Source organism: Camellia sinensis, unplaced genomic scaffold, assembly GCF_055761805.1.
Source record: "Camellia sinensis isolate YWXY unplaced genomic scaffold, ASM5576180v1 Unanchor12, whole genome shotgun sequence".
Taxonomy (NCBI): Eukaryota; Viridiplantae; Streptophyta; class Magnoliopsida; order Ericales; family Theaceae; genus Camellia; species Camellia sinensis.
Genome location: NW_028128998.1, coordinates 563,581 through 589,933, shown reverse-complemented (window position 1 = coordinate 589,933; position 26,353 = coordinate 563,581).

The following is a 26,353-nucleotide window of genomic DNA, read 5'->3' as shown; positions in this document are numbered from 1 at the left end:
TAATTTTTAATTGTATTTATATTAAGTGTATCTAAAAAGTAAAAAATTTACTTGAAATACTAAAAAAATTCACTACAAATTAAAATATATATATATATATATATATGAGAAAAAAAAAACTTAATTTTTAAAAAACCAAATTTAGAAAACTAGAACTCAGTTAAAAAATAATAATAATAAAAAATAAAAAAATAAAAAAATTAGAAAATTAGAACCAAGAGGGATCTAAGCCATTAAAAAAAACTGCTTATGTACTTTACACAATAAAACTTTTACACAGAAAATTTTCACCAATTTTTTCACTCCCAAATATCAAATAAATTTTAACCCTCCACACACTCAATTTTCTCATCTTCAACTCAGGTGTTCAAGTTTATCCATTAAATAATTCTTAGAGACGTAAAACACAAAATAAACATATATATATATATATATATATATATAAAGGTATCATTTAAAAATATGCGAAACAGTTGAATAAAATTCATGAGCTAAGTGACGGTGATAGCGGTAGCGGCAACATAGAATCAACAAGCAAGAAATGATATTCAATTGAGTCCTGACTTGATAATTATAGAATTATAATTTCATTTGGAATTGACTTTTTAAAGTAATTTTTTTAGTTTTTTTTTACTATATTAGAAAAAACTAAAAAAGTTAATGTGTTTGAAAAATTATAAAAATTAATTACCTTTTTGTTAGGGAAAAATTGATTTGACATTTTATCTTATTTTTATTTTTTTTTTTTAATTTTGGCTAATAACAACCAATTTTTTTTTGAGTTTCTGACTTTTGGATTTTTAAACTAAAAAATAACTCTCCTTTATTTCCAAAGAAGGCTTATGTACGTTATTAGAGTAATCTAGAGATTTCAAAAGTTCTATTAAAATTTTTACTAAATATCTTACATGAATGTGAGATCTACATGGAATCTATATGGTGTAGGTCTTACACTTATGTGAGATATTTGATAAAAATTTTAAAATCCTTAACATTTTTCATGTTATTAACTTTTGACGCTTGAGTATTCTTTGAATGTCAAGTCTTTGGGTAGGAATGCACCTAATATTTTAATATGAGAATAATTACACATCAGTAAAATTAAAATTTTAATCATTTATATTTGTAAAGTGAACTATTGATCTGAAATTATTTTTTAAATTTTATTCTGAATTGAAATTTCTCCAGTAAATCAAAGCATGCAGTGATGAAGTTCACACGGAAGAAGATGACACATGCTGTGATAATAGTAAACCCCCCTCACCTCATTACAACCACCCAAATCATTAACAAAATCAAGGTCCTCCACCACCGGGGGCGGTGGCCTGGGGGAGAAAGCAACTCATCTCCACAGGCATGACCTAGGGTCGAATCCTAATGGAGGTGGAAGTGCTCTCTTTGAGACCCCTCCTCTGTATTCCTGTTCGAATCCTCGACTGCTTGTGGCGTATAGTTGAGCTCTATTAGTACCTCGGTGGTAGGTCCTTTCCTATGGGTTAAGTTAAGTTAGGCTGTCAACCGGTTACCCCGGGGCCTGGGCCTACAGGGGCAATGATGACACCACAGAACTTCCTTTTTTTTTGTTCAAAAAAAAAAAAAGGAAAATCAAGGTCCTCCACCGCCGGCAATTTTTTGACCTTTTCTATATGGGTTTTCAATTTATGTCCAGTATGTATTTAGAAAAATATTTTCTTCTTTAATGCAAATTCTCTATATGAATTCTGATACTTGGTTGTTCTATAGTTTTTAGGAGGGTAAGGGATTGCTCTAATCCTAATTTGGATTGGAGAGGATTGTCCAAGCCGTGGAGCCTACTATGAATTTCATTTCGATAATTCAAATCGTTTATTTTATTAACTTTGTATGTATATTATCAACACAAAAAATCAAGTTAATCCAATATTCATAACCCTTTCATTTTATTAAATTTGTAACCCAAAAAATGGATGGTCTATTTTTAAAACACATTGACCATTAATTTTTTTTAGATAAAAATTCTATAAAATAAAGGGGTTATTAATATTGAATCGGCTTGATTTTTTGTGTTGATAAATGGATGGTCTATTTTTAAAACACATTGACCTCTAATTTTTTTTAGATAAAAATTCTATAAAATAAAGGGGTTATTAATATTAAAAATAAAATGAGTGGTTCAGATCGTCGAAAAGAGACCCATAATGGATCTCACGGATCTAGACAGTTCTCTCTAGTCCTCCAGTCTAGATTAGGATTGGAGAGAAGCCATAACTTTTTTAATAACTCTTCACTGTTTGCCTCGTTCATGTATAAGAAGAAGTTTAGCCATTGTATGAGGATAAACTTCCCTCCATACCTTCATCTTTCCAAATCTATACATACCCCTTTTGTAAGCCCTAATTTGGACTCATACTGATGATCCGAACCATCTATCTCGTAAGTTTCATAATAAAGGTGATTCATGCAAAAAATGAACTTCATCTAAAAATTATAAACTTAAAAAAAAAATCACATTTTATTTTATAAAATAAACAAAAAATATGATTATAAACTTAAATCATTAATTTTATAAAATAAAATATTTTTTGTTTATTATTTTTAATTTTTCAATAAAACTCATTTTATGCATTGATGACCTTTATTATGAAGTTTACAAGATAGACGGTTTGAATTATCGATGCAGGTCTGAATTGAGACCTACAAAAAGGATATGAAAAGATGGGGTTGGCTTCCCTCTAGTCCGTGATTGGATTGGATGGTATTGTTGGGTCCATGAGGGTCCACTACGGGTCCCATCTCGATAATCTGAACTGTTCAATGTGTAGAAGTCGTCGAGTATTATATGCTTGTAAAAAATCACATTGATCAGATATTGATAGCTACGTGATCAAATCAGTTTTGTATAAAAAAAAAATGGACGGTGAAAAAATAAACGGTTGACAAAAATCTGATCCAAGAGATAGCTATCGATATCTGATCAACGTGATATTTTACAAGCATATAGTACTCGATGTATAGTACTCGACGAGTTTTATACATTGAACGGTTTAGATTATCAAAACGGGACCTATGGTAGGTCTTTACGGATTTAACAATACTCTCCAATCCGACGGACTGGAGGAAAGCCCGACTCAAAAAGATATAGAGAGTTTAAGATATGCAGGGAGCCTATCCCCAATTTTTAGGTGCTTGATCTTTTGGTCTCTTCAAACAACGCAAAAACAACATAGATGAGCACTTATCGTTTTAGCATACCACGTAAGTGTGTTTATGTTACCATGTCGAGCATAATACCATGAGGCTAATTGCTTAAGTGATATAACTCTTTTAATGCCTGTGGATGAAGGTTAATTGCTAAAATTGGGATGCATTGATTAACGTACATACAAAGTTACCTTTTTTCAGTGACGCGTATTAAAATAATTTTTCAAACAAACAAAAAATCAAATGTTCCAATTTTTTCAAATTAGCTTATACTTGTGTGCTTTACATAGTAAGTTAGTATTAACAATCGAAACAAGAGCATATAATGTAAATAAAAAATCACATCATGATTAGTAGAGGCCGATCTCTGATCAGGTGAGTGGGGTGCTCAATTCATGACCTTCCCCTCTCATACCTAAGTTCCCGAGTTGCGACACTTTGGTGATGACGGATAAGTGGCCTGTCATAACTGGTCACGTTGTGCATCTCTTCACTCATTGTCTTCTTTGGGTTAGTTGTGTTCGGAGGTTTTTCTCAAATTCTTGTCCTTGTTTATTCTGGGTTTAAGTTTCACTTGTTTCGGAGGGTGCATGGTCAAGCCCAGAATGTCTGGAATCAAGCCGAGCAAATTCTGGGCTAGAGGACCAGGGTCGCACGATCGAGAGAGGGCACGTGCGGAAATCAGAGGAATTCTAGGCTGCTCACTGCATTATATGTAGGTACGGGATGTGGTGTGGTTTAGGAGAGCCGCACGTGCGGGGGTGAGGGCCTCACGTGCGGGAAATAGGCTCCGCATGTGTGGGGGTAAGTGCCACACGTGCGGGCCGGGCTGAGTCCGAAAACTCTATTTTTTTTTCTCTTTTTGGCTGAGTGTATATCACTTTTAAACACTCCCTTCTCACTCTAAAAGCACTTTTACTACTCCTTCTCTCTAAAAACTCTCACCAAACATTAGAAACCCTTGATTTCTCGTAATCCTTTGGGTTTTGATCCTTTATCTTTCACAAGTTTTGGAGAACAAAGCAAGGACTTCACTTTGTGCGGTGGAGATCGAAGTTCTACACCTTTGATTTTAGGGTTTCATCTCATCTCTTCAACAAGATTGAGGTAGGGATTTCTCTTGGAGTTATACATATGTTTTTGCAAGGTTTGGTCAATTTCGAGATTTCCTCCGTGTTTGATTTAAAAGTTTGTTTTTGGCTCATGAAATTAGTGTTTTGAAAAAGGGGTTTATCTCTTGCTCTCTTTAAAAAGATGTTCTTGAGGAGTTGAATCACATTGTCTTAAGAATGATGTCTTTGGTGAGATTTTACCAAGAAATAAAGAAATGCATTGTTTGGGGTGAAAAACCTAGAAATTTGGGAGTTTTGGTGGATGTTGAGAAATTATGAATTTACTTGTGTTAAATGAATGTTCAAGTGGAAATTTCATGATATTGGATGCAAAATGTCAAACTTCTTAGTATATGTGAATGAATAAATTTTCTTGAAATCTATTGTTTAAGTATATATGTATATAACCTTGAAATAACAAAAGGTTGAGGATACATGAGATGTGGGATTGTTGCTACATTTGGATAGCTATATAAATATGTATGTTATATATGTGGAATTGTATTGAAAAGAAAAGTGGAAATTGTGAACACAAACGGAGAATTTGTGGGAAAGTTTGTGAATGGTAGGACGATGCATCATATAAATAATCACCTCATTACACGATTGGTCATTTCATTGCATGGATTATTATTGCATGAACACCCTAAATACCTTGCTTATTGTAAACATTGAAGTTGGGATTTGAAACTTGCATGGAGAAAGAAATGTTGAGAAATGAAATTTATTGAAATATTTTGGGGTAAATACGTTGGTAAGTCCGGATAGAAGGTGTAGATGGAATTCATTAAGTTGGCCTGAGTGTTTGGGTGAAAGATCGAAAACACACGCGGAGGAGGTACCACTTCCTTTCTGGTTAGCAACCGGTAAAGTGGGGTTTTTGGTAGTGCTAGTTATGCCTACTTGCAGACACCAACCTAGGAATTACCCAAGTCGTATTTACTGCCCCGTGTATTATGCTGATAAGCCTTAAATTTGTTGAAGATATCATAATATCATTGAGCATGATGTTTTTTTTTAAAAGATGAGAAGAATGTGAGTTTCTTTCAAAAAAGCATACCATGGCATATGCATTTAACTCCCTTGGACTTATACAAAATGTATATACTTTATTAAGGATTTCTCTACTGGGCTTTATGCTCACCCCTATGGGATTTTGATTTAGGAAAAGAAGTGGTGAACCTACCAATCTATAACGTGGATATATGTATATTGAGCACAAGGCTCTGTTTTGTTGTGATTATATTTTGTAAGCCTAGGGCTATAACTGTTTGAGTCCGAGAGACTATTTTTGTATAACCAGGCTTAAGCCTTGGAATTTGTAAGCCCTCGAGGGCATTTTATTTACTTTTGAATTTGACATTCCACATGCTATAGATTCATGTATGAAATGTCATTGAATGTATAATTCGCATGTGGGACCATTTTGTTCAAACTTTATTGATCGATGTTATGATGATTTGGGAGTTGCTATTATTCTATAAGGGATGCTAGTCGATGTACCTAGATTTTGTTGGAGAAATTTTGGGGCATTACAACTTGATATCAGAGCTACCGGGTTTGAATACTTGAGGCTCACGGGGAGTGGTTGTTATACCACAGTGGGTTCATTGCGCATGACTAGGAGATGTTCTGTATTTTGTGATTACGTGATAGCATGTTTATGTGACTATATGAGTATGGGATTGGACTTTTGGGATGTTATTTATGCCTATTAAATTCCTTGAGGTCTTATTAGAAGGGTACCTGATCAATACTCATTCTACTAAGAATTCTTGGTTTTTTGTGGGACGAATTTCATCACAAATGGATAATCCGTATATGTTTACGTGACTAAGTGCTTATGAGGAGTGGAGTTGGATTGTTTGTATAGTAGAAGATTATAGAATTGTTGTGTTTAAACAAGTGAGAGAAGTCACGAGCGCATTTGAGATTATTGCTAAATTGTTTATCTTGTTCCTTAATTAGGATTTCAGGAAGGGGTCAAAACCGTGGTGGTAGAGGTGGAAGGCGTGGTAGGGCTCACTGGGGTGTACATGGAGTACCGGTCCATGAGGTTCTGGTGCAAGAAGAGGGGTTGGGCCAAGCTAATATGGCCGAGCAAGTGGGACAAGTAGAAATTCTAGGGTAAGCGGGTCAAGCCGCAATCGGGGCCCTAGCTCAAGAAATGGCAGGTGCCTTGAGGGAATTGATGAATATACTATGGGCGGAAAACCAAGCTAGAGAGAATGTCGTAGACACGAGGGCGAGCTTTCTCACTAGGGAGTTTTTGCGGGCCAAGCCGGATGAGTTCCATGGTGGCCCTGAGCCTAAGAAAGTGGATGAGTGGCTCAAACAGATAGTAAAAACATTTGAGATGCTTCACATTGAGGATAGCGAGTTAAGGGTGACTCTTGTAAGTTACTATCTCAAGGGGGACGCGGGGTAATGGTGGAAATACGCCAAGGGTCGAATAGAACTGGTATGGGAGGCATTTGTGGTAGCCTTCCAAGATAAGTACCTACCTCCCACTGCTAGGGAGAGGTTGAGGCAAGAATGTCAGGACCTTAAGCAACTTAACATGTCCGGGGCTGAGTTTGAAGCAACCTTCTCTAGTTTGTCCCGGTTTGCATCGGAGTTGGTGCCAACAGAAGAGCGCCATTGCATTGAGCTTGAGAAGAAGTTGAGAATCAAGATCTTGTTCAAGGTTGCCAGGAACATGATCTGAAACTATGACCGTCTTATGGAAGCAAAGGCACATGTAGAGATTACCGTGGAGGCCGAGTAGGAGAGAATCTGGGGTTCAAGGTCTAGGAGTCAAGGGTTACAAGGGGACTATAGACCCAACAAGAAGAGTAGGAGTACTTTTTCATCGCAGTCTCAATCGCAGCAATCCAAAACCACCTTTCCTTTGCCTAGTACAAGCCCGAGGAAGAGTGCACCGAGTGTTTTTTCCTATTTCAAGTGCGGCCAACTAGGTCACAAGGCCTTTGCATGTCCACAGAAAGGAGGAGGACAGTAGATGTTGCCACCACCACCACCTAACTGATCCCAGAATCAGTCTCAGAGTAGAGGGCTAGGACTTACTTGCTATCAGTGTGATCAGCCGAGGCACATGAAGAGAGCTTGCCCGCAATTGGGGGGCACATCTGGCACATCAGGGTCAAGGCAGACTCAGAGCGACTAGCAGGCTCACTCAGTCCAGACTTCACGAGCTAATCAAGGAGCCGCTTCGGCTCAGTCAATGCAGTAGGCCTATGCACTGAAAGATGAGCAGGTTGATCAGAGGCCACAGGGACGCGTGTATGCTGTTACTGCACCAGAGCAGTTGACAAGATCCTCGGTTGTGAGAGGTATTTTTGTTGTGTGTAATTCTTTGGCTAATGTTTTGATAGATACGGGTGCGTCTCATTCATTCATATCTACTGCATTTGCGTTTGCATTGGGATTAGAGGTGGCACAGTTAATGTCTCCGCTCAGAGTAGAGTCACCAATTGGGGGTACAGTTAACTTAGATCGGGGGTGTCGTGGTTGTGAGATAGAGGTTGCCAGGCGTCGACTCCCGTTTGCTTTCGTGTTGCTAGACATGTTGAGTTTTAATGTCATTTTAGGCATGGATTAGTTGTCTTTGTACCAGGCGGTGATTGATTGTTTTCGTCAAAGAGTTACAGTGTGCACCTCCAGTGGTGATTGTTTTTACTTTCTGGGAGATCGAGTTGATAGGGTCTTGTCACCAGTTTTTGACCCTCGTAATAGAAATGAGCTTAGTGGCCTTCTTGCTACTCTCTTGGATAGTGAGAGTGACGGGACTCGTGTTGAGTTTCCAAGGGTAGTTTGTGAATACCCGGACGTATTTCATGAGGATCTTACTAGTTTGCCACCCCACCGGGAGATCAAGTTCACCATTGACTTAGTGCCTGGAACGACACCAATTTCCATGGCACCGTATAGGTTTGCACCTGTGGAGTTGCATGAGTTAAAGATTCAACTCCAAGAGCTTTAAGACAAGGGCTTCATTTGCCCTAGCACGTCGCCTTGGGGAGCGTCGGCTCTCTTTGTGAAGAAGAAGGATGGATCGTTGCGGTTGTGTATTGATTACCGTAAGTTGAATCGGGTTACCATCAAGAACAAATATCCCTTACCCAAGATAGATGACTTATTTGACCAACTTAAAGGGTCTTGTTACTTTTCGAAGATAGATTTGAGGTCGGGTTACCATCATTTGAGAGTCCGAGAGGACATCCAAAAAATGGCCTTTCGCACGCATTATGGCCATTACGAATTCCTTGTGATGCCTTTTGGGTTGACCAATGCACTGGCTTCCTTTATGGATTTGATGAACCGGATTTTTCAGGAATACTTGGATCACTTCGTGGTCGTCTTTGTGGACAACATCCTAATTTGTTCAACCTCTGAGGAGGAACACGAGGCTCACTTACAGGTAGTGCCTGAATTGCTTAGGGAACACCAGTTGTATACTAAGTTTGAGATATGCGAGTTTTGGCTTATCGAGGTGAAGTTTTTGGGGCATGTAGTGTCAAGAGAGGGGGTAACTGTGGACTCTTCAAAGATAGACGCCGTGCAGTATTGGGGACAATCCAAAAATATTTTTGAGATCCAGAGTTTCTTGGGATTAGCGGGGTATTATCGACTTTTTGTGAGGGACTTCTCTAGACTGGCTGTGCCTTTGGCTAGATTGAGTAGAAAGGGGATCAAGTTTGCATGGAGTGAGACTTGTGAAAAGTCATTCCAAGAACTTAAGATTAGATTGACTACCGCGCCGGTGTTGATAATTTCGGAAAGACATTTGGGTTACATCGTTTATTGTGATGCGTCTCGGGATGGGCGTGGTTGTGTCTTGATGCAAGGGGGAAAGGTTGTAGCTTACGGTTCACGATAATTGAAAACTCATGAAAAGAATTACCCCACCCACGACTTAGAGTTAATAATGGTAGTGTTTGCCTTGAAAATTTGGAGACATTATTTGTATGGCGAGAAGTTTGAGGTTTTCTCCGATTATAAGAGTCTAAAGTATTTGTTTTCCCAAAAAGACTTGAACTTACGCCAACGGAGGTGGATGGAATTTTTAGAGGATTATGACTTCGAATTACACTATCATTCGGGAAAGGCCAATGTAGTGGCCGACACCTTAAGTCATAAATCCGTGAGTAGTTTGGCGAGCGTGGCCATTCGGGAATGGGTTATGTTAGGTGACATCGGCAAGTTTGAATTGCACTTGGGTGAGTCCGATGGGGGTGCGACTTTGTTTACTTTGAGTGCTCAACCTACCTTGATTAGTAAAGTTATAGAGGCACAATAAGGAGACTGTGAAGTAGAGTCAATTCGTGATAGAATCTCCAACGGGAAGGAAGAGAAGGGTTTGAACATCCACTCAGATCTGAGTGTACGATTCCTAGACCGTTTGTTTGTACCAGAATCTTGTAGACAGGAAGTACTTTAGGAGTTCCATCACTCACTCCTTGCGGTACATTCGGGAGGCACCAAAATGTATCGTGATCTTAGCCGTCAGTTTTGGTAGAGGGGCATGAAGCGGGATGCCGCTTTATTTGTATTGAAGTGCCTTACTTGTCAACAAGTGAAGGCCCAGCACCAAAGACTAGCCGGTTTGTTACAACCCTTACCGATAGCCGAATGAAAATGGGAGTACGTTACCATGAATTTTGTAGTTGGGCTTCCTAAAACATAGTGGGGCAACGATGCTGTTTGGGTGATTGTCGATAGGTTGACTAAGTCTACGCATTTCATTTTGATCCATACCAGTGACTCAGTTGAGCACTTGGCAGAGTTGTACATTAGAGAGATAGTTCGACTTCATGGAGTTCTTGTAACCATTGTATCGGATAGGAATCCTCGTTTTACTACCCGGTTGTGGCAAAGCCTTCAAGAGGCATTGGTAACTAAGTTGACCTTTAGCACCGCTTACCACCCTCAAACCGATGGGCAGTCGGAGTGTACCATTCAGATTTGGAGAACATGCTTAGAGCTTGTGTCCTTGATTTCAAGGGGTCTTGGAAGAGGCACTTACCATTGATTGAGTTTGCCTAGAACAATAGTTACCAAGCTAGCACCGAGATGGCACCGTTTGAGGCCTTGTATGGCCGACCTTGTAGATCACCGGTTTGCTGGGCCGAGGTAGGGGATGCACCATTATTGGGTCCATAAATTGTTAAGGAGACAACCGAGGAAGTTGCTCTCATTCGAAAGAGGTTAGCTACAACCCAAAGCTGACAAAAAAGTTATGCCGATAAGAGGAGACGACCTTTGTCTTTCGTAGTGGGTAACCATGTATTCCTTAAGATCTCACCTAGGCAAGGTTTGATGAGATTTGGTAAGAGTGGTAAATTGTGTCCGAGGTTTATTGGGCCTTTCAAGATATTGGAGAGAATTTGGGAAGTGGCGTATTGGTTGGCTTTACCGCTACAACTTTCGGGGGTTCACGATGTGTTTCATATATCTATGCTTAGGAAGTATGAACCCGACCCTTCTCATGTACTAGATTGGGTTGAATTGGAGGTAGATGAGGATGCCTCTTACGAAGAGCGAGCAGTTCAAATACTAGATACCCGGGAACAAGTGCTATAGGGCAAAACCATACCGTTAGTAAAAGTGTTGTAGAGACACCATGGGGTTAAGGAAGAAGTGTGGGAACGGGAGGTGGAAGTCCGCTCCAAGTATCTGGATTTGTTTGAACACGCTTAAATTGTTTTTCCTTGAAATTGTTCTCTAGTGTTGAGGGAAATGAATTGAATTGTTAAGTACGCGTTGTTATATACACTGTTGTTTTAAGCAAGAAGTTGTTATGGGTTGTTACTCTTTTTGTTGGAAAAACTCCATGCATATGTTTATCTTGAATGGTCGTTGCTAGTGCCGTAACCATGATGTTAATGATGAAATTGAGTTGAGAATTAGTGTCGCGATTTGAAAATATAATAGCGTGGTTGTCATCGCTTGAAACCCTTGTTCGGGTAGTTTATTTAAATTTCGGGGGCGAAATTTCCTATGGTGGGGAGGTTGTGATAACCGGTCACGTTGTGCGTCTCTTCACTCATTGTTTTCTTTGGGTTTGTTGTGTTCGGAGGTTTTTCTCAAATTCTTGTCCTTGTTTATTCTAGGTTTGAGTTTCACTTGTTTCGGAGGGCGCATGGTCGAGCCCGGAATGTCTGGAATTGAGCTGAGAAAATTCTAGGCTAGAGGACCTGCCGCATGTGCGGGGCCTTGGGCCACACGTGCGGGAGAGCGGCTGCACGTGCGGGAGGTGAGGCCGCACGTGAGGAAATCAGAGGAATTACGGGCTGCTCACTGCATTATATGTAGGTGCGGGATGTGGTGTGGTTTGGGACAGCCGCACGTGCGGGGGTGAAGGCCTCACGTGCGGGAAGTAGGCTCCGCACGTGTGGGGGCAAGTGCCACACGTGCGGGACGGGCGGACTCTGAAAACTCTATTTTTTTTTCTCTTTTTGGCTGAGTGTATATCACTTTTAAACACTCCCTTCTCACTCTAAAAGCACTTTTGCTCCTTCTTCTCTCTAAAAACTCTAACCAAACACTAGAAACCCTTGATTTCTATTAATCCTTTGGGTTTTGATCCTTTATCTTTCACAAGTTTTGGAGAACAAAGCAAGGACTTCACTTTGTGCGGTGGAGATCGAAGTTCTACACCTTTGATTTTAGGGTTTCATCTCATCTCTTCAACAAGATTGAGGTAGGGATTTCTCTTGGAGTTATACATATGTTTTTGCAAGTTTTGGTCAATTTCGAGATTTCCTCCTTGTTTGATTTAAAAGTTTGTTTTTGGCTCATGAAATTAGTGTTTTGAAAAAGGGGTTTATCTCTTCCTCTCTTTAAAAAGATGTTCTTGAGGAGTTGAATCACATTGTCTTAAGAATGATATCTTTGGTGAGATTTTACCAAGAAATAAAGAAATGCATTGTTTGGGGTGAAAAACCTAGAAATTTGGGAGTTTTGGTGGATGTTGAGAAATTATGAATTTACTTGTGTTAAATGAATGTTCAAGTGGAAATTTCATGATATTGGATGCAAATGTCAAACTTCTTAGTATATGTGAATGAATAAATTTTCTCGAAATCTATTGTTTAAGTATATATGTATATAACCTTGAAATAACAAAAGGTTGAGGATACATGAGATGTGGGATTGTTGCTACATTTGGATAGCTATATAAATATGTATGTTATATTTGTGGAATTGTATTGAAAAGAAAAGTGGAAATTGTGAACACAAACGGAGAATTTGTGGGAAAGTTTGTGAATGATAGGACGATGCATCGTATAAATAATCACCTCATTGCACGATTGGTCATTTCATTGCATGGATTATTATTGCATGAACACCCTAAATACCTTGCTTATTGTAAACATTGAATTTGGGATTTGAAACTTGCACGGAGAAAGAAATGTTGAGAAATGAAATTTATTGAAATATTTTGGGGTAAATAAGTTGGTAAGTCCGGATAGGAGGTGTAGATGGAATTGATTAAGTTGGCCTGAGTGTCTGGGTGAAAGATCGAAAACACACGCGGAGGAGGTACCACTTCCCTTCTGGTTAGCAACCGGTAAAGTGGGGTTTTTGGTAGTGCTAGTTATGCCTACTTGCAGACACCAACCTAGGAATTACCCAAGTCGTATTTACTTCCCCGTGTATTATGCTAATAAACCTTAAATTTGTTGCACATATCATAATATCATTGAGCATGATGTTTTTTTTTTTTTTAAAGATGAGAAGAATGTGAGTTTCTTTCAAAAAAGCATACCATGGCATATGCATTTAACTCCCTTGGACTTATACAAAATGTATATACTTTATTAAGGATTTCTCTACTGGGCTTTATGCTCACCCCTATGAGATTTTGATGTAGGAAAAGAAGTGATGAACCCGCCAATCTACAGCGTACATATATGTATATTGAGCACAAGGCTCTGTTTTGTTGTGATTATATTTTGCAAGCCCAGGGCTATAACTGTTTGAGTCCGAGAGACTATTTTTGTATATTCAGGCTTAAGCCTTGGAATTTGTAAGCCCTCGAGGGCATTTTATTTACTTTTGAATTTGATGTTCCACATGCTATAGATTCATGTGTGAAATGTCATTGAATGTATAATTCGCATGTGGGATTATTTTGTACAAACCTTAGTGATCAATGTTATGATGATTTGAGAGTTGCTATTATTCTATAATGGATGTTACTTGATGTACCCAGATTTTGTTGGAGAAATTTTGGGGCATTACATGGCCTTTGGCATGGGTCTCGAATTTCCTAAATTTTTCAAAAATATTTAGGTGTCGTCTCTGAAATCTGACAAAGCAGTCCATTTTTGGCATTTCATTCAAGCCTCGATTTTCCAAAAGAGTTGTCGGATTTGGACTCCTTTTGTGTTTTCACTGTTTCACATTGCACTTGTGAAATCAAATTCAGGACCACGAGCGTCCGAACTGTGGGGCTAGTCGTATCCGAAACGAGCATGAAAAGAAAGCCACACATATCCTCTCCAGGAGCGGACATCACCCTGTGTCTACAAAGAAAGAAGAGTTAGCAAAAGAATGAAAGCATCAGCTGTGTAACAAAATGAAAGATAATAATGAAAGGCAATATTTAAATGGCTTGAAAGTAAAGCACATGAAAGTACAATTCTCACCTCTGTGGCACCATGAGAAAGATGGGAGGCCTGCTCCCTCAACAGAACGTCCTCGGGCACGCCCACCGTAAAGTTCTCAAATCGCAGCATGCCGCCGGGAGCCATTGTATGTGTCCGAGGGTGGTATGTGTCTGGGTCAAATGGCCTCAACTGCAATGGTAGCAGCTCAGGCTCAGCTCCTGGTGAGTAGATCTCTTCTACCCCGATATCAGTGGCAATGTCCTCCGCCGTTCTGTCAGTTGCATCGGCTATAAGCTCCTCTATCTCGACAGTGGATGCAAGCACCGGTACCTTAAGTAGAGCACCACCATGTGGGATATCATCCTTTAGGAGGAGTGTGGGTGAAATGTAGTAGAAAATGGAGAAAATGAGGGAAAATGGCAACAACAAAAAAAACCAAAAAAGCCAACCCTAGGAGAGAGAAAATGAGAGAAAAAGTCAAAACCTAGGAAAATGTGCAGAACCCAAGAAAAACACGAGAGAAATAATCCCAAAGCAACGAAAATAAATTTCAATCGGTTCAAAACGTAGAGGGCCAAAGGTGTTTTACGAATAAAGTTTGCGTAAGGCGTTGAGTAACATGTATAAAGCACAGATCTAGAGAGTGAAAACACCTAGAGAGAGAGGGTTTTCGGTGGTCAAGTGTGTGAGAAATAAGGCTTGGGTGGTGTTTTAAACAAGTTACGAAGGTAAATTGACCAAACTGCCCCAAAAACCCCACAGGTGGCCGGCCAAACCCTTTTGTGGTCCAGAGTTGGTTTTTGCTGTTGTCATCATGCCTAATTTGTGTATGGGAGGCCCTGTTTTCATCTGGAGAAGGAAAATTGATGGGTGTGAAGATTATTTTAGGATTCTGAGAGTCTCGAGACTGTGTTCCGATTGCACCATCCCAAGACACGCTGATCCTCCATTACATGAGCCTGCTCCAACCTCAAGTTGAGAAAGTTGCATCCTTTTTAAACATTTCAAAACGTCCGAATGGCAATTCGGAGATCTTTGTGAGGTGTTTTCAATACCTTTTTTTTTTCTCTTTTTCAAATTTGTTACCAGTTATACCACATCATGTTGTATCAATTATATCGTACTATGCTACATCCGTATGCATCATACTCTTCATGCATCTTTGACTCCTTTCTACGTGAGATGTAGTTTGGATTGCATCTTTGACTCCTTTCTATATGAGACGTAGTGTGGATTGCATCTTTGACTCCTTTCTATGTGAGACGTAGTTTAGATTGCATCTTTGACTCATTTCTACGTGAGACGTAGTTTGGATTGCATCTTTGACTCATTTCTATGTGAGACGTAGTTTGGATTGCATCTTTTACGCTTTCTATGTGAGATGTAGTCAGGTTTGCATCCTCCATCCTCTCTGCGTGAGACACAGTTGCTTTGACTCCTTTCTACATGAGACGTAGTTTGGATTGCATCTTTGGCTCCTTTCTACGTGAGACGTAGTTTGGATTGCATTGTCTTTTACCCTTTCTACGTGAGACGCAGTCAGGTTTGCACCCTCCACCTTCTCTGCGTGAGACACAGTTTGGCATGGAGCTTTTATTCTCTCTACGTGAGACGTAGTTTGGATTGCATTTTCTTATACCCTTTCTACGTGGGACGTAGTTTGGTTTGCATTTTCTTACATCCTTTCATGTGAGACATGTTTAGTTTGCTTACTTGTTTTCGATGTGGGGCAAGGCTCGATGTGTTTTGGTTTAAAATGTTATTATCCTGTTATTTTTAGTCGCATTGTTTCATTGTATTGTTTTGCATAATCATAAGTTTTTAAAAGTAGCCGGCATCACGTGTTGTATAAGTCTAGCTGGCTTTCTATATATCATTTGCATTCTGCACCTGAATTATGCCTGTTTGATTCCTTGCAAAGGGATACGTAAGCATCTCTTGGGTTTAACCAATTGTATCTGCATTTTGATTTCTTGCCCAAGTCTTGCGGCCGTGTCAAAAGGGTCGTCTTTGGGCTTTGACATTCACTCATGTCATTTTGTGACTATGAGCTCTGTCAAAGAGGGGCAACTATAGACACCCCATTTTTGACTACCCTTAAGACTTGGGCACCTCAAGTTTGTGGCTCGATGATGAAATGTTACGCTGTGTGTACACTTAAGTTTCACAGCAAGGGCTTCAGTTTTCCAACTCCATAGCCTAGAATTGTGCATCGTCTTTGCACCAAACCTGTTTTGGTTTTCAAAAACCTGTTTGTTTCATGCCTGACCACCCAGAGGCCTGCAGGCCAACAGGTGGTCGGCAGGCCAGAATTTGTTGGTCGGCCATCCACTTTATGGTCGGCCGGCCATGTTTTTCGATTGGCAAATATTTTGTTGGCTGCTATCCCCCTAGGTGCATGCACTGTACCAGCTGTCGCTATACAGTTGTGTTCGATGGAGACTCATGTTTTTCTATATATACATGACCACCTCTCTAGAAATTAAGGTTAGAAAAAATTCCTAAAGGCCAAAAACTTGCATAACACTCTCTTTCTCTATCTTGCAACCTACACACACACACTCTCTCTTTCTCTACATTTCCTAAACCAAAAATTTAGTCCTTCTTGCTGAGGTCCTTGAACTCAAATCTCAGCCCTTGAGAGTGAGAACTTGTGGGTTTGTTAACAAAAGAATTACCTTGCTTCAAGCGGTATAATTTTGATCATTTCTACACTACTTCTCTCCTATCTTTTCTTACTGTTTTTGAACTATTTTTATACTGTTTTTATGGGCTGAAACTTGTGGTTTAAAGCTATCTAAGGTAGAGGGGTTAACTACCTTTCTTTAAACCTTGTTTTCCAAGCTTTTGCCCTTGTGTTTCCCATCTCTTTCTCAACTTTCTTTTCAACTTTTTACACTAATTTTCAGAGGTATTCGGAGGCTAAAAATGTGGTTTTGAAGTCCCAAAAATGAAAGGATTAGCCACCCCTCCTTAGGCTTACTTATTAGCTTATTTTCTCCATTGTTTTAGCTTACTTTTTCTAGCTTTTCCATGTTAATTCAAGCACTGTTTTAGCTTATTTTAGGACTATTTTTATGTGTTTATTTCATTCATGCTTTGTATCGTAGGCTTGTAGTGTAATGGTCCTCATAGGTTTGGTATTTTAGGCCTTAGACACGTTTATTTGAGTTGATAGCATTTATTTCATGCTTTTCATACTTGTGTTCATCTCTAATCATCTCTGCAACCTCCCTCCTTTCTTGGCTTTTTATTTCTTTGAGAGTTGTTTCAACCGAGTGTTGTTTAAGCTTGAGAAAGTGACTCTTCAATGCTAAATGGTTTAATCTCTTCGGAGACTCATTACCAAGGCATTGCATCTCTCTCAAACCAAAACAACTTCTTATTTGACACTTCTCTTCATTAGTGGACTTAATTCTAATTTTTTCAGACTGAAATGACTAATGAATAGAAAGGTAAGTAAAAGAGGCAATAAAATGGGACTGAAAAAGGGAGCAAGAATAAAATCAAGTTGGGTTCAATCGGACGTTAATTGAACCCATTGAGTCTTAAGTCATTTCATACTCTCTAGTGATGATAAGGCTCAAGAATCAATGTCAACCACTTTCCTTGATCAATCATGATAGGGAGAGGGTTTTGTTGGTCTTTTAGCTTCATTTATTGAGCTTTTGTTCTTTGATCCATAAATCATCACACAATGAATTTGTGTCGATTGATGGTTTGCAAATCAAGTATACCCCTCCTTTGATCTGTTTGATGACAAGGAGAGGCAGAGTAGACAAACATCTCCTGAAAATACTCTGTTTGTATTCTGTCTGCTTTCTATTTTGGCAGGGCAGACCCTCAAAACAGTGGCCAGTTGGCCACCAATTAATCGTTCAACCACGTTTTCTTAGCCGACCGACCACTTCTTTTAGACCTTTTTTTCTGACAGCAAAACACAATGGTTCTAGCAGTAAAACAAAGAGGTTTTTAGGCGAAAATTCAACTTCATGCGCATGCATTCCCTTGCTTTTTATTCCTTTGGTATAATGCTTTAGTAATAATATGTTGTAATGTACTTAATTAGTATAATAATATGCCGTAATGTAATGTAATTAATTAGTGTAATTTTTTTCAATTGTAGCACTCTAATGTAACATTCCAATATAACACCAAAAAATCACACTAAAAGAAATATAGATTTTCACGCTCGATAACCAACACTTAAGCTATCAATCCCCCTAAAAAGAATCTTCCACACCTCACATTTCCATTCTCATCCCAAAAAGCAAATTAGAAAATTAGAAAAATGAATCACAAAAGGGCATTTACTTAGACTCAAATGACACCAAATCAAATAAATACAACTTTCCAAAACAAAAAGGACTAATTAATTCAGAAGAGAACTCTTAAGACTAAATGAACCAACAATCCCCCATATGAGATTTATGGGTAAATTTTCCTAAAAATTATTCATTAAATGTTATCTATTTAATTTAATAATTGTAATATTTCGTTTCATTTTGATATATATAAAATTATTCATTTCATTTCATTTTTTTTTTTTTTTTTAGGAGGGGGGAGGGAGTGAGGGAAAGACTATGTATGCACCTTATAACTAAATAAGAAAATGATATAATTTCATACTTTGTGAGTCATAACTACAAAACATTACATAGCAAAATATCTCATTAATCATAACAAAATAATGTCTTAAATTAAGAAGAAAATTAGTCGTAACTAAATTAGAAATTGACATAACTTGATACTTATTCATAACTTTAAAAAAAAAAAAAAAAAAAAGTCATAACTAAATACCACATGAGTCATAACTAAATAGCTCTCGTGAATCATTATAACTAAAATAATATCATAGCAAAAGAAGAAGATTATATAATTTCATATTTTTTTAGTCATAACTAGAAAACATAAATCATACAATACCACAACATAAAACATGACTAAACATCTCATTAATCTTAACTAAAATACTTTAGTACAATTTTTATTTTGTTTTTTTATCCCTCATAAATAATCTATATATAATATATCTGTCAATTATTTATCGCAAAAATATAAAAAATAAAAAATAAAAAAAAAGCTCGCTAAGCTCGGCTCATGGCCTGAGCCCATGCCCATAACCCTATTTTGAGTGTGCTTGGGTATAAATTATTGTCACATGGGCTGGCCCGGACTGACCAAATTTTGGTGGGACCCCACACGTCCCAACAATGGGTTAGCCCAAGCTTGGGCCAAGCCAAACCAAGCCAAATTTACATCCCTAAGGTAGTGGAGATGGCAAGTTTGACTGTATCTATAAACTAAGCATTCAAATATGAGGAAGATTTTGTCTGATGATCAGATGGGATTGTCTGGATTTGTGAGGTCACGGGTTTCACTTTGATAATTAGATTTATTTATTTTATATGTTTTTGTGTAGAAATAATTTAGAATTTAAAAAAGTTATATATTTGATTCAACAATTGTAATAAGATAATTTAATCATATTTGTCTTAAAAAAATATATAAACAACCAGTACAATTTTGAGACTACATAGTATTTTTTTTAAAAGGAAATTCTACTACACACACCATCTCTTGAGGCATGCACCATATACCACAGATATGACATTTGTAGTCGTTGGTTATGACTTATTGTGATATTAGTTATGACTCATTAAGATGTTAGTTATGATTTTATTTTGATTATGATACAAAAAAATTGTAGTTATAAAAGGATTCAGTTATGATATTTGTAGTAATTAACCCCACAAATGCCATAACTTATATAAGGTGTGTGCCATAGCATAACTCATTTTTTAATGATATATATTATGATTATCAAATCTTAGAGGGAGATTTATGTCGAGATATATAGGTTGGGAAAAGTAAGGCATAGTTTTGGGTTGTGTTGTAAACTTGAAGATCAGGACTTAGGTCATGTAAAGTGATCTAACCGGTTCAATGGTTTGCATATTATAACCGAGCAATGTTGGTCAACTATTCGACTGTGCAAAAGGGGTTTAGCAGGTCAAACGGTGGCATGTGTTTGACCGAATAGATATGGACTGGGTACAACTAGCGAGCCATGTTGGAGCAGCGCGTGGTATTAGATACTTGCCGAGCTAGGATTACACAATAGTATATTTTGTTTGGTACATGGATTTTATGTATCTTGGCCAGTAGGCAAAACAATTGGGTTATTGGTTTGCCTGGTTGCCAGATAAAGAGTTGTGTTGCTTCACTCCATCTCAGGCAGAAAGGGTATGAATGGATGAGCATTATCTATTAGGAGTGTGATTCCTAATGGGACTCTACGAATAAGAATTAGAGTCCTACTAGGATTTTGTCATACAGAACTTATAAAAAGCTCAAACCTAACCTAATATCAAGTAATGCAACTTCAATTCTTGAATTAACAAAGGCTTTTCCTATACTGATCTTGAGTGTTAACTTAAACATCGAGGGGTTTTTTGGCACACACTTGTTGTTAAGCTCACGTTCTTGTGATTTAGGGAAAATGACGGCGTTTGGAGGATCGCAAGCTTGGTTACTAGGATTATACTTACGGTGAATATTTTGTGTTCGTACAATTGGCATCGTCTATGAGAAATTCACAAAACAAACCTCTTGATCAAGCTCTCTTCCACAATTTTAATGGCGAACATCAAAGACACTCCGCTTTCCACCATCAAAGGCCAAACACCAGAGGCCAACAGGAGGCGTGGAGATTCACCTCATGCTCCTTCCATGGGGGATTTGAATATGCAAAGAAGGAACCCTTACAAAGATGCACGAGAAAAATGTGCACGGAGCCCTCGACATTGTCGAAGCCCAAACGGGCAAAGATAACGAAGAACATCTGATACCTAGGGCTTGGAGAACAGGGTTAGAGAGCAGAATGAGAAAATAAAGAGGATGACAGCAAATATGGAGCTTCTAAAGCGCCAAATGAGGAGAAAAAGTGTTGTTATGGTAGAGGCCCACAATGAGCGCACCCAATCTCGTCATTTTGTGGACAAGAACAAATATGCTTCTACAAAACAAGCGATTCTCAGTCGACATTTATGAGATGTCGATCACTTTCGTCTAGGTCAAAAAGATAAAAAATAGAGGGTTTATATTCACAGGAGAATAGCTATCACCCTTTGTATACTCATTGGACTTCATTTGTTTATTCAGAATTGCCCAAATCAGAGGATTTGTAGATTGCCTTAGACTAGAGCGCTGAAAGGCGAGAAGTTGCCCATGCAAGCCATCCCCATAGGGTGCCAGCCTTGCAGAGGTTGACCCTTAAGATGCATGGTAGTGTCAAGGTAGGAATGCCAGTGCCACGCATTGTTTATGATCCAATGGCAGAGTATGCAATTTTTGCTTGAGATTGAGAACGCGTCATTTCCTATAGGTTTCAACCAACCAAAGTTTTCTATCTATGATGGGAAGTCAGATCCTTACTTACATCTGAACACTTTCGACAAGTCATGGCTATTGCTTAATTCAAACGCAGTCTACCAATCAGAAATAGATTGCGTGATTTGCTCACAATGATGGTCCCCTGACCATGAAGGCTCTGATGAAAAGGGTTAACCAACACATAAGATAGAAGAAGATGTTGCTCGCACAAAGGTAAACACCGGCACAGTTGTGGCAGACAAAAAAATCATTGACTAAGGTTAACACGGTTGGGAAAAATGGAAAACAAAATGGTAACTACAATAAGAACTGTAATAACAAGTGGGCTGATCCCCATTTGAATGATGAAAAGGAAAAGTGAGGAAATTGAAAGTTCGCACCACCATCACCACAGTATTCATGTGGTCCATTTATTGTATCCTTAGCAAGATACGAAACGAGCCATATGTTCGATTGTAGGCCAAGTTGGGAGAAGTGCAGAGAGGTTACAATGAAAAATATTGCTACACTTATCATGATAAGAGGGGGAACCAGACTGAAGATTGCATACCGCTCAAGTAACACATGGAAAAGTTAGTGGTGGCAAGACACTTAGACCACTACATCAAAAATGAAGCGAGGGTAACCCCCCAAAATCAAGACATGCCAAATGGACTGCCGCTAGACGTCCCTCCTCAAGGAGCAATTAATTTGATCCATGGGATCATTGAGCCTGAGTGAGTTTGCAAGCTCAGAGGCATGATAAAGAAGGTTGAACACATGAAGGAAGTTCTCAGTGTCCAACCAACTTTTACGAGGGAAAAGGTAGAAGAGAAGAATGTGATCTCCTTCTCTAATAGGGATTTGGCAAGACTTTAGAATCCCCACAACGACACGCTAGTGGTAACGTTGCATGTCAAGGATTTCGATATCAATGGGATCTTGATAGATTAAGGTAGCTCGGTCGACATATGTATTATGATGATTTCAAGCAACTCAAGCTAGATGATATAGACCTAGCACCAGCTACGTCTCATTTGGTTGGCTTTAATTCGATGCCAGAGTGGCCGGTAGGTAACATCATACTATTAGTCAAAGTAGGTTCAGTGGTCAAGCAAGTGGAGTTTTGAGTATTGAATGTCCCCTCCACTTTTTGAGAACAACATGGTTGCATGCCATGTGAGCAGTCGTTTCAACATACCACCAAGTAGTTCGATTTCCCAATGTACAAGGAGTGATTGAAAAAGTCTTGGGAGATCAAATCATGTCAAAACAATGCTTTGTCGCCATGAACGACAGTCGAGCTGCCAAGAATTTGTTCAAATAATAAAATAACCAGAGGACACGAAATGATTGAAGATGTTAGCAAAGAAGCCAGAGCGAAGGTTGTCAAAGAACTTGTGGAAGTTAATATTGATGAAATGATCCAGAAAAATTCATTTTGCTATGTTTATCTCTTTCTGGAAATGAAATGAAGGAAATACTAGACTTCTAGATATCCAATATTAAGGTGTTTGCTTGGATGCCTTACAATAGGTTGGTAATTCAAAGAACTCGCAGGTCCACATTGCACCATGTCGAGATAGTGGCTGAGGAAGTTGAGAACTTGTCGGAAGCTTGGGCAATTAAGGAAGTCCATTACCCTAAATAGATCTCAAACATTGTTTTCATACTGAAGAAAAATGGCAAATTACACATCTACGTTGATTATAAAATGGCCAACAAGGTGTGCTCAATTGACAGTTTCCCCTTCCCAACGATTAATTAATTGGTGGATTCTACCTCAGGTTGCAACGGCCTTAGCTTTCTGGATGTATATCGTGGATACTATTAGATTGCTATGTACAAGCCAGACTAAGAGATCACTTATTTCACAACCTCAAGGGGGTTGTATTGTTACAAGGTACTTTTCGGATTGAAGAATGCAGAAGCAACCTTTTAGAGGATGATTACTAAGATGTTTTCTCCTTAGCTCAATAAGACAATGAAAGCCAACATTGACGACATGGTAATTGTAGACACCCTATTTTTACCACCCTTACGACTTTGGCACCATCAATTGCGCACCCAATGATGAATTTGTATATGCTTGTCAAATGCTTGAAGTCCTCAGTAGGATGCCTCAGCTTTGAGTCTCAAAACCCTATGAACCTCTTGCCTTGTTTTTTTGACCAAAACAACAGTTTTTCAAGCCTAAACATCCTAGGACCTGCAGGCCCACTAGTGTGGACTCTCGGCCACTTGTGTGTTTTTTTAGATATTTTTGTTAGGTGTGCCAGCTATTTCCACAAATGCATGCACCAGTCCATACGTGTATGTATAGATATTTCTGAGGAGGTCTTATGTTTTTCTATATATAGATGACCTCCCCTCTTGTTTAAAGGTTAGAAAAATTTGGGAGCAAAATTTTTCTCTCTCTTGCAAGTTCTTCACTATTTACCTATACACTACAAACCAAATCTTGTGGTTTTTGTGCTGAGGTGTTTTTGAGCTTACATTTAGTTGTTGAGGGTGTGTAATTGTTGGTTTGTAACTCAAAAGGGGTATCCCTCTTCAAGAGGTATAATTTGTAACTTGTTTTCCTTCTTTATTTGCCATCTTTTCTACTATTTTTGGACTATTTTTACACTGAATTTATGGGCTGAAACTTGTGGTTTAAGGCCATTAAGGGTGGAGGGGTGGATCACTGTTCTTTGCACCTAACTTATTAAGCCTTTGCCCTTGTGTTTCCCACCTTTCTATTATTATTTTTTTTGAGCTTTTTACTTCTGAATCTCAGAGGTTTTTCAAAGGCTAAAAATCATGTTTTGAAGTCCCAAAAATGGAGGGGGTAGCCTCCCCTCCTTGTGCTTGGTTGCTAGCCTAACTTGCTCCATGTTGTAGCTTACACTTTTAGCTCTTTTGATTTCAATTCTAGCACTGTTTTAGCCTATTTTAGGACTATTTTTATGTGTTTGTTCCAATCATGCTTTGAATTGTAGGCTTGTAATGTAATGGTCCTCATAGGTTTGGTGGTTTAGGCCTTAGCCATCAACCTATTTGAGTTGATAGCGTTTATTTCTTGCTTTCCATACTTGTATTCATCTCTAATCACCTTTGCAACCTCCCTCGTTTCTTGGCTTTTCTTTGTTTTGAAAGTTGTTTCAAACTTATTGTTTGTTTAAGCTTGAGATTAAAGTTGTTGTGCTTAATGGTTTAATCCCTTTAAGGGTTCAGTACCAGTGGTATGACATCTCTCTCATGCCTAAACAATACTTGGTTTGGTGCTTCTTTCCATTAGAGGACTTAAAGCTCATTATTGGACTTAAATGAACTAATGAATGGATGGTAATTGGAATGAAGTAATAAAATTGGGACTAAAAGTGATGCAAGATAATAAGTTAATTTGGTGTTCAATCGGACGTTAATTGAACACATGGGGACTTGGCTTATTTCATACTTATTAGTGATGAAATGGTCCAAGTTTCCAAGGTCAACCACTTCCTTTGATCGATCCATGATAAGGAGGAGGTTTTGTTGGTCTTTCCTTGCCATTTATTAAAATTGTGTCCCTTGGTTCATAAGACATCATGTAATGAAGTCGCGTCGATTGATCGCTTACGAACCAAACCTACCCCTCCTTTGACCTGTTTGCTGATAAAGAGAGGCAGGGTGGACACATCCCTTGAGAATACTCAGGTTTATGCTCTGTATGTCCTCTGTTGTTATAGGAGAGAACCAAAATCAGTGGCTGACAAGCCACTTTTACTGGACGGCAGCCCACTATTAGTGGCCTGCCACCCACTACTTCTAGGTTGTTGGCCACTTTTTCCAAGCAAGCAGTGTCCTTTTTCCAGCAGAGCGAAGCAGAAGTTGAGGTGGAAAACATGTGCAATTTTCTAACTGTGCAAAAGAGACATTTCGATAGCAAAACAGAGAGCATTATCGGGTGGAAATTCACATCCATGCATGAACCATCCCCTGATTCTTGGAATCCAAGAAGTGATGTTGTAATATTAGTATGTTGTGCTTGGAGTAGCGGATTTATAACCAACTAGTTAGAATAGCTAGTTAGTTTCCTGTTGTACCTATTTAATTAGCTAGAATAGTTAGTTAAATTTGTTGTTGTAATAATTAGTTAAGTAGCTTAGCTATTTTATTTCATTTGGTTTTGTAATAGTTAGTTAATTAGGTAATTAATTAGCTAGGGCATTCATTCGAACCCTCCAGTGCAAGGGCAAACTTGTAATAATGTGTATATCTTCCAACCCCTCGTCTTTCTCCCTTTTATTTACTTGCTTATGATGGTTAGAATAGAACATCATGTTTTATTTAGCATTTTCCACGTTTGCATCCACTTGTTATTTACTTGCTTATCATGGTTAGAATAGAACATCATGTTTCAATTAGCATTTGCTATGTTTTCATCCACTTGTCTTGCATGCATCAAAGCTTAGTTCATCATTCTAAACAAAGCATTGTTGTTTATTACTTCGTGGAATACGTTTTTAAAACATATGCTATCAAATTGACTCACATGACATAATTATTAGCCGAGCCTATTAGTTACATTTCGCATGTGTTGCATTAGTCATTTTGCATCCGTAGGATCATGCATTTTTTCTAACTCTTTTGTCTCTTTTGGCTCGCCTCGGAGTACTAGGTGAGCATTTTCTTTGCTTTAGCATATCCAATGAGTGATTGTTGCCATGTCTAGCATGTTTGCCATGAGGCTGAGTGCTTAAGTGATAAATTGCTTGAATGCCTGTGAATGAAGGCTAATTGCTTGAATTAGAATAATTTTAGTAATGTCCATATGAGATCACTTTTTCAAGTGGTACATATTCAAATACTTTTCAAAACAAACATGAATCAAAGTGTTCTAATTTTTGCAAATTAGTCTATACTTGTGTGCGCATCACATAGTAATGTTAGCCTAATAATCGAAACAAGAGCACATAATATAGATAAGAATCACATCATGATTAGTAGAGGTCGATCTTTGATCGGGCGAGTGGGGTGCTCAATTCATGACTTTCCCCTCTCATATCTAAGTTCCTAAGTCGAGACAGTCTTGGTGATGACAAACAAGTG